Source organism: Halichoerus grypus, chromosome X (genome assembly GCF_964656455.1).
Source record: "Halichoerus grypus chromosome X, mHalGry1.hap1.1, whole genome shotgun sequence".
Classification (NCBI taxonomy): Eukaryota; Metazoa; Chordata; class Mammalia; order Carnivora; family Phocidae; genus Halichoerus; species Halichoerus grypus.
In genome coordinates this window covers 25,911,569-25,921,447 of record NC_135727.1, presented here as the reverse complement: position 1 = coordinate 25,921,447, position 9,879 = coordinate 25,911,569, and the positions used below count along the sequence as shown (strand labels likewise).

At 35.2% G+C, this 9,879-nt stretch overlaps 1 pseudogene; it reads right to left on the bottom strand.

The window, feature by feature from the left end:
* Positions 1–2,623: 2,623 nt before the first annotated feature.
* LOC118526066 (large ribosomal subunit protein eL18 pseudogene) lies at positions 2,624–8,651 on the bottom strand (annotated as a pseudogene).
* Between the last annotated feature and the right edge of the window lie 1,228 nt (positions 8,652–9,879).

Sequence of the window (9,879 nt, the reverse complement as noted above, 5' to 3'; positions counted from 1 at the left end):
TAAGAAAAAAAAAGAAACAAAACTGTAAAGAACCAGACAGTGGTTAGGCATATTTACTAAAACGCTTCTTGTGTAACCATTTTTGTATTTCCCTAATTTGAAGGAATTGCCAGTTTTCCTATAATTTCATTTATCAAGAAAAAGAATCATAGAACATTTTATTATAATTAAGGTTCATGAGATTCAATCCTAACTTTCAATTGGGTGGGAAATAAATTTAATCAAATTAGTTTTAAATTTTCAATCCTTTTGTTTTATGCACATATAAGCTACTCACAGTAGCTCACTCGTATTTGCTGTTAATGTTTAGTCAAACCAATAGGCCACAGTTTATTTGCCGTTAGCAGAAATCAGTGTCAGTAGAGCTAATGATACATTGCTGCACCCATGAACTAGATTCTACAAGATGTCACAGTGACTGGCATTTTCATCAATTTCCCAAAAAACAAAACAAAACAAAATACCAGTTTCATTCTATGGCAGATTCAGGGGCCTAGAAAGATGAGCTTCTAGGTAGAGAGGAAAACTAGTTCAGAATGAAACACTTGACCTACCATGTGGTCTAGACCAGTGGTTTCTAAACTTAGTTGATCATCAAAATCTTCTGGAGTTTAAAAAATTAGATTCCCAGATCCTGTCCCCAGAGATTCTGATTCAGTAGGTGAAATGTGGAGCCTTAGAATCTGTGCTTTTAAAATCTTGCCAGGAAATTCTGAGAATCAACCACATTCAAGATGCACTGGTCAAAGTTACAAGAGGCATAATGGGAGGTGTTCACCCTCAGCACTGTGTTCTTTAGGGACAATTGAGTCCTTAATTTTGAGCTTTGCAATACAACTGCATCCTCTATTATGGTTCTTATGTTTATTGTGAAAATAAACAGTACCTCATTGTCGAGATGAAATATTACTTCTAGGGTAGAGATTATCAAACTTTAGTGTGCTTTCACATCATTTGGGGAGCTTGTTGAAAATTCATATACTATGGCTCCCACTCCCAGAGATTTTGATTCAATTAGTTTGGGACAGGGATCCAGGATTCTGCATTTTAAACAAATACCACAGATGAATCTGATACACATGACCAAGTGTGTCACACTTTCAGAAATCCTGGCATAGGCAGCTCTTTATATCAACTTAAATATGTTGCCATTGCTATATATGATCAATTTATTTTGAGAGAGAGAGAGGGAGAAAGAGAGCACGGGCTAAGGGGAAGGGCAGAGGGAGAGGGAGAAGCAGGCTAGCAGGCTCCCCGCTGAGCAGGGAGCCTGATGGATGTGGGACTCGATCCCAGGACCCCAGGATCATGACCTGAGCTGAAGGCAGACACTTAACCAACTGAGCCACCCAGGCACCCCTATGATCATATTTTCAAATTAATATTTTTAGTGAACATATACATTCTCACAAAGATATAATTAACCCCTTTCAAATTCATTACACTTCATTTAAATCCTTTAAAATATGGATCAGAATTAAATGAGCCTCTTTGGATTTATATAGGACAAAGTTGAAAAGTACTCTTTGATTCTATTTTTGTATCCTTAGCATTGGATGCTTCAATCTATTTTTTGGAGACTAGCAAATGGATCAGTAAGGATTACCTATATGATCATTTGGCTCATTAGAACAAAGCAAAATGTTTGGGTTGTCTCCTACACATTTTACTATGGACTAAATATAGCTTCCAGATCACCAGAATATCAGCTGAAACTAAATCAACAATTCTTATAATCTAGTCCCTCGGTCTTGGAATAGTAATAACTAACATGCAATACATTTTCCTATCAGTCTAGTCCACATCTTTCATGTGATTCATTTATTTATTTGTGAAAGAGAGCGAACAAGCACGTGTGCAAGCGGGGTGAGGAGGAGAGAGAGAGAAGAAGACTCCCCGCTGAGCAGCTCCCCCCCGCCCCTCGCAACGGGCTCCATCCGGGGACTCTGGGATCATGACCTGAGCCAAAGGTAGATGCCTAAATGACAGCCACCCAGGCACCCCTTTATGTGATTTTTGTTAATATTCTATTGTCAGGCTAAATCTGTGGGTCCTGCCTGGGTTCAAATCATACAAAGTGTATAAAGAAGAAAATGAAAATCCACCTGAAATTCCATTATTTGGAGGGAACACTATGAATATTTGGTGAACTTCTCTTTATATATACATGAATGTATATCTGTGTAAAACAGAATCAATATAACACTGTATATGGAGTTTAAGCATTAGATCATATATACTTTTCCATGTCATTAAATATTAGTTTTAAACATCATTTTCAGAGTTTCTTTTTTCATTGAATAATAATTGCAATACAATGTTGTATTAATTTCAGGTGTATAACCTAGTGACTTGATTTATATACATTATAGAAGGGTTACCACAGTAAGTCTAGTTACCATCTGTCACCATACAAAGTTGTTACAATATCCCCTATGTTATCTATATCCCCTATGCTGTACATTATATACCCATGTCTTATTTAACTGGAAGATTATACCTCTTAATCCCCTTCATCTATTTCACCTAACCCCCCCCCCCACTCCCCTCTGGCAATCATCAGTTTGTTCTTTTTTTTTTTTCAGCATCCAAAGTCTTTTTAATAACAAGTCAGGATCTGGGGTTAGTTTCTGTAGCCCAGGATGACCCTGCTCCCTCTGGCACGGCCTAACTTCCCGCCCCTCCAAGGCAGGTAAGATTTGGTGTGGCTGGGCGGGGTTCCTGGGGCCTTGACAAAATGCCTATATGTTCTTGGCCCTTGTGTGGACCAGAGAGCAAAACGGTGCCGCAGCCCTTGGGGGAGTCCAGGGTCAATTGGTCAAAGGTGAGGATCTTGCCTCTAGATTTGAGGATGCGCCTCTGGGCATGGCTGTCCATAGGCAGTGCATACACCTTCAGTTTGGGCACCTCCTGGACACACACATCATGGGTTATAGTCCCTATAACCACAGCTGCTTTGTCTTCTTGGCCAGGCAGCTTCATATTCTGGATCATCCGGGAAAGGGGCAGAGGTGGCCAGTTAGCGAGACTCATGATCAACCTCTTTAACAAAACTTGGTTAAAGGTGGAGTTGGTTTGTCTGGCCAGAAACCTGTACAGCTTGTCTAGCAGTCTCAGGTAGATGTTCTGGATCTTGGGGTCCTTGCACCAAACCTTTCAGTCCTTGTGGCAAATGTTGACTCCAATGATGGTGCCTCATGCTCAGCCAGGTTGCAAAAGAGAGAACCAGTTTGTTCTCTTTAAGAGTTTCATTTTAGTGGTAACATAGAACCATGGAATAAATAAAGGATTAAATCTAAAAGTAGGTTAGGCATATTTATTTGTGTTCACTAGTCTGTAGTTCCTATCTCATAAGGCTTTTTTGAGTATTAAATGAGTTACTACATAATGGACGCTTAGAACAATGTCTGACATATAGCAAGTGCTCAATTAATGTTGGCTATTATTATTCAAAACCATTTTTGGTCTCTTTATATTAGTAAAAGTTACGAATGCTTTAGATAAGCAGATGACATTACATTTCTCCTGGTTTCTCTCATTAAAGCAGCAAAGTTGAATATTAATGAGTATAGAGAATTATGTTGTCATGCATGTTAGTCTGGAAAATATAAATTCATCTCATAAAAAAGTCAAAGGATCAAAGAAGGTTTTTACTGTTAATTGGAAACAAAGTGTCATTGGTGTCCTGATTTAAAGGGCACTCAATTATGATTAGCTAATAAAAAAAGAACAAAGAAATAAAGAAAAATAATTAAGGTTAAAGTGAAGTTATTATTAGCCCTTCGTTCACTAAAATCTTTTCCTCATAGCCCATGGCACCAAATAAAATTAAATATAGAAAAGTTCCATAATTCACGATGACATTCTCAGTGTTAAGACATTTTTAAATAAAAAATGCATTACTGAAAGCATACTTCAAAATTATTAGATGCAATATTTTTATAGCCAAAAGCACTTAAATTTTAAGAATTGAACAACTGGAGGACTGGATACTATTTATGGATTTAGAAAGATTTAGTCACTTTCATAAGTTAAAATTCTTTCTTTAAGCCACCTGTTCTTTCTCTTTCTTTAGAAATGGATTTGTTAAAAATAATCTCAAGATTCTGACTATTCTCTATTCTAAGGAAACCACATCAAGAGCAAAGTAGAATGTTTCTCTTAATTATTGGTAAAGACTGGACAGGCTCATGGGCAGATAGTTCACTAATTTGTTATAGTCTTTTAATAACATTTAAAAAAATGATCTGGAAAATCTCAGAATAGATGCTGCCTAAAATAAAACCAAGTGACTGACCTAGGTTCAAGGAAATACTGAGAATATATACTACCTTAAACCTTAGCTTAATGAGTTCCTTAATTAGGGAAGACATAATTTAGGGTGCTAAAAAGTCATGTGGCTGAGTATTTGAATTAATGTATGTTTACATCAATTTAACCAGAAGCTACAGTTATCAATCAGGGGAAGTCCGAATTAAAAGTTCTTGTGAGGAAGTATTAATGACATGCTTTCTTTATGTGTTTCAGACATATTTATTCAGACACAGTTATTCATTTTCATAAATGAGAAAGCAAGTAAATGAACCACTAAAAAAGATAATTCTTAAAAAATGTAGTATTGTCCAATAAACAACAAATAACAGTCTCTGCTTACATATATTCTTCCTTGACATAGTATATTTAGTTTTAAATATGTCTAATATATTTTTAAGTGTAACCTTTTATTTAGCCCATTATTGTAACTTACCATTAAAATAAAACTCTGAAAATGATGTTTACAAAGAATTATAAAGTACATGGGAAAATGCATAAGATATGCAATGTATGAGAAAAAATGAGATACAGCTGTATATAGAGTATTAGCTTTAAACATTTCTGTTTTCTCAATTTTCTATAATAAGCATATATTATTTTTAAAGTCAGAATGCATATTTAATTAATGGAACACTAGTCAATAACCAAACTATGGTTGGACAATTAGAATACCTATCTATTTTATTTGTCTTATGATTCGATGGAAGTATGATTTATTATTTCAGCATTTCATATCATGGAACCCAACTTAGAAAATACATTCATTATTTACCCTTTTATATAATGGTGATGATAATCAAGACAGAAGCCTTTTATAAAACACATTTTTAGCTTTCAGTATGGAGGTTAAACAGAAGCAAGACTTTTTACTTTATAGGGTTATTAGCTGAAACCATCAACAGTTATATGTTGTTGGTTAAATAAGCAAGCAACATGTAGTACTATAACCATTTTGTCAAGATGCCCACGAACTCTGATATTTTATTACATACAAAACATTGACTCATGACTGTAAAGTAGACAGTTTACATAGATAGCTTTAAATATTCTGCTTCCTATTGACTAAAATATCTTCATTGTACATTTCATTCTACTTTATGATTTTTGAAAATCCAGTTTAACAGCTTTTTTCTTACATTATAATATTTAGTTATAATTTTTCCTTACATTGTGAAACCTTAGATAATATAGGACTTATTTAATTTTTTATTCCTCCTCCTGGATGAGACCTGCTGGGGTTTTATTACTTTATCACCAGGGCCACATCTAGTATTTTTCCATATATTGACAGGTAAAACAAAGGTTCCATTTAAGAAGAAAAGGACTGCTTCCTCAGTTGTGGGATTTTATTGATTCATTGATAAGAAAGTCTGTCTGGGGATTGCCTTGAAAAGTCAGAAGTTTGAGTATGGATTTAAATATCCTAAACTCCATTTTCAAGACAACACCTAGGAAACAATCAGTAGAACCAAGTAAATCATTATGAAAATAATAATAATTGTGTTTTCTAGCCCTGGGTGTTTTCTTTTAATGAATTATGAGAGTAAAGCCTATTACATTATTAATCAGGAAAATAATTAAATTAACAGTAATTTTTAAGAAGAGCAAATAGAAATCAAACCAATTTTAAGAGTCCATCAATAAAGAGAACAGAATTTGGAGCAATACATGACAAATGGACAGAATTTAGGATGTTTGTAGTTCTTTTTAGATTTAAACAGGCATTAGTTTACTTTCTAAATTCAATTTTTATTTACATGCATTCATCAGAATTGTAAAATACGAAAAAATGAAACTAGGATTTTGAATATATAAAGACACTTTCAGATTATGATTCCAAGAGGGGTGTAGAGGGTCATAACACTCTTGGGAAACTGTATTAACAATTTATTAATTTGAGTAGGCCCTGGCTTCAACAAACATGAAGTTAATGATTCTCCACACTCATCTGGTCACTTACCAAAGTTCTCTTTTCATGACATTTATTTGTGTCCTAGATATAAATTGGTTTTCTTATTTTTAGTTATTAATAGATATTTATTTGATACCTGGTATTTAGCATTTTATATATCATAATTTCAGCCTATGATAGTATTTACCAGTATACTAAAATTACACTGGCTTTTAACAAAAGTATTATGTGAAAAATCTGTACTACAATAACCGTAACTTCAGAGAAGAAGTTAATCTTAAGGAGATGGCAAATGCTCTCTCTTCAATAATCCTTTAAGAACTCCAGGTGAGATTACATGTAGGTGTGATGAGTAAATCAATAAAAGTTAATTGTTAAGTGTCTCCTGTGTTCAGTCTTATCTTGGGACATAAGAGGGGCAAGACAAGCATGGGGTGGATATTGAAAACTCAGAAAACTGTCAGTGTCCTCGAGGCATTTACAATAGAATTGGATAGAATAGTTAATGTATATGTGCTGCCGAAGCGAGCACTGGATAGAATAGTTAATAAATAATATAAGATAGAGTGAAATTAAGTGATAAATTGTGAGGTACAGAGATTATATATGATAAAGCTAATAAAATTTCAGCTTCAGAGACCCTTATTGGAATGGGTCCTTTGCAAGGCCTTAGTTTGCTAGGATTGCCATAACAAAGTACCACAGACTGATGACTTAAACAACAGAAATTTATTTTCTCACAAGTCTGGAAGATAGAAGTCTGAGATCAAGCTGCCAGCAAGTTTGGTTTCTTCTGAGGCCTCTCCCCTTCACTTGTAGATAGCCATCTTCTTCCTGTGTTTTCATATAGTATGTGTCTTTGTCCTAATCTCTTCTTTTTATAAAGATACCAATCATATATACCAACCATATAATTTCATTTTTATTTAATAACTTCTTTAAGACTTTATCTCCAAATACAGTCACATTCTCAGTTACTGGGGGGTTAGGAGTTCAATGTAGGAATTTAGGGGAGACACAATTCAGTCCATAATACTCCGCCCTCTAGCCCCCCAAATTCATGTCCTTACCGCATACAAATTAGATTCACCCCATCCCAACAGCCACAAAAGTCAACCTATTCCAACATCGACTCTAATTCCAAAGTCTTATCTAAATCTCATCTAAATCAGATACGGGTGGAACTCCAGGTTTCATGCAGTCTGAGGCTAAGTGCTCTCCAACTGTGAACCTATGAAACCAGAAAAGTTATCTGCTTCCAGAATACATCAATGGGACAAGGATAGAATAGACATTCCCATTCCAAAAGGAAGAAATTGAAAACAAGAAAAGGATTATGGGTTACCATCAAGTCCAAAACCTAGCAGGTAAATGCCATTAGATTTTAAGGCTCAAGAATGATCTTCTTTGGCTTTGATGCTCTTACCTCCTGGTCCAGCAGTGTGGCAGTCACACTCCCCTTGGCTCTGGCAGGTAGCTTTGCCCCCTCATCTCTGGGTGTTTGCCCAACTCCTCTGGAACGGAGGAGAAGGCTTTGTCCCCAGGCTTGTGCTCCCTGCGCCCACGATAGCAGTAGCAGCCCTGCTGACCTCTGAACTGCTTTCAGGGCAATTCCTCCCTTTACTTGAAAGATAAAGCTCATTCGCAGGCAGATAGCTCGATTGGACCATCCTGCAGAATCCCAGAAATCTGACAGCCTTCTTTCATTTCATCCCATCCCAGCCCCCTTCAGGCCAAGCTGGCAGCATTTCTACTGGTATAACTCCTTCTCAATTTCCAGTTCCTTCTGAAATGGTTGGTTGATTGAATCCTTAAGTAATACAGTATAATCTCTTTAGCATTTAGTTCTACCATACCCTTGATGTTTTCTTCATAACATGCTTTCTCATTTTTTTGCAATATGGGTAGGCTGAGAATTTTCTAAATCTTCAGGTTTGGGTTCCTTTTTGCTTAATAATCTTTTCTTCAAATTTTCTCCCTTTCCTCACAATTTACTGTAAGTATCAAGAGGAAACCAAGCCAGGCCTTCAACACTTTGTGTACAAATCTCCTCAGCTAAATATCCAAGTTCATCACTTAACAAATTATACTTTTCACAAAACACTAGAACACAATTTGTCCAAGTTCTTTACCATTCTATAACAAGGATCACCTTTCCTTGAGTTTCTAATAGCATGTTCCTCATTTCTACCTGATTCAATAGAAGTACCTTTAACATTCACCATTCACATTTCTACCAACATTCTGTTCATGATGCTATACGTATATCTCTAAGATTATAGAAGTGTTATGTACAGCTCTCCTCTTTTCCTTCTGAATCCTCACTAGAATTGCTCTTAATGTCCATATTTCTACCAATAGTCTCTTCAATGCAATCTAGGCTTTTTCTAGCATGCATGTCAAAATTCTTTGAGTCTCTACCCATTACCCAGTTCCAAAGCCATGCCCACATTTCACCTTTTTTCCCCACCCTCCTTTGCCTCGTATAGATTGGGATTGGAATAGCTGCAGGCACATTAAGGATCTGGCTAAGGGGAAGTTGAGTTGGAAATTATTTAGTTTGGCTTTAGGAGGATTTATCTATGTGGTTCACAGTTACTTTTATTTATAGTTATTACTAGCTGCCCCAGGATAAGACTGGCTTGCAGGAATACTCCTATCACCTCCTGTGCCTACAACATAAAGATGCAAAGTTGGAGGTGTGTTGTGGTATGAAAATGACCTATAGCTCCTGGCACCAGAAATATGAAGGAAATAAAGGATAACCAAGATTTGAAATGTATGAAGCCAGAAGTCTGTTTATGCAAAAGTCTTCCCAACATTAAATATATAAAATTATTAGCAGAATATTTAGTTTTCACCAGAGTCTGGTCAAATGTTCTTTCCTATCAGGAATATTTTTGATAATTTGATTATAAAACGATCATATGTTTCTTTTCACTTTTGATGGAAATTATATGAAATATAATTCATCACAATTTCTGTTTGTAGGGCACTTAATCTATAGCACTATTATAAATGGTGAATACATCTGTATGAAGTCACATGCTTTATGCATATTTATTAATAATATTAGAAAAGCCACCAAGTTGGATCAACTGTGTAAAAGAAAGACTAAATTTCTACTCCCTCTTTAGGAAATAAAATTTATAAAATATTAGTCATATGAAGATATGATCAAGATTATGCATCCAAAAGAATATGTCAGGCAGATAAATAATAAAATGTGTTATTTTTCTTGATTTTTGCAATGTTTGTGGTATTTGTCAGTCACTTGAAAGGTGTAATATGTTGTGATTTATTTCCTAGTTCCAAACAAATGTTCACTTTTGAACTTAATTTTCTTAAAGATAGTTCCCCAAATTGTATATAAGTTCAGTTCCCACAACATTTGGATTTACCCCTCGGTAGAGGTTATTCATGTTGAAGGAAATCATAGGAAGGAGAGATCAATAAAAATTAGAATAATCAGGGAAAATCAGTATAGGCATTTTTATGGAAAGAAATCAGTTTTATTCCTCAAACACTTGGGTCCTCTGTGTAGAGCAACTTTGTATGTGTTTTGTATCAGGGTAATGCTGGCCTCATAGAACATATTTGGAAGTTTTCTTTCTTTTTCTATTTTTTGGAAATTTTGAGAATAGGTGTTAACT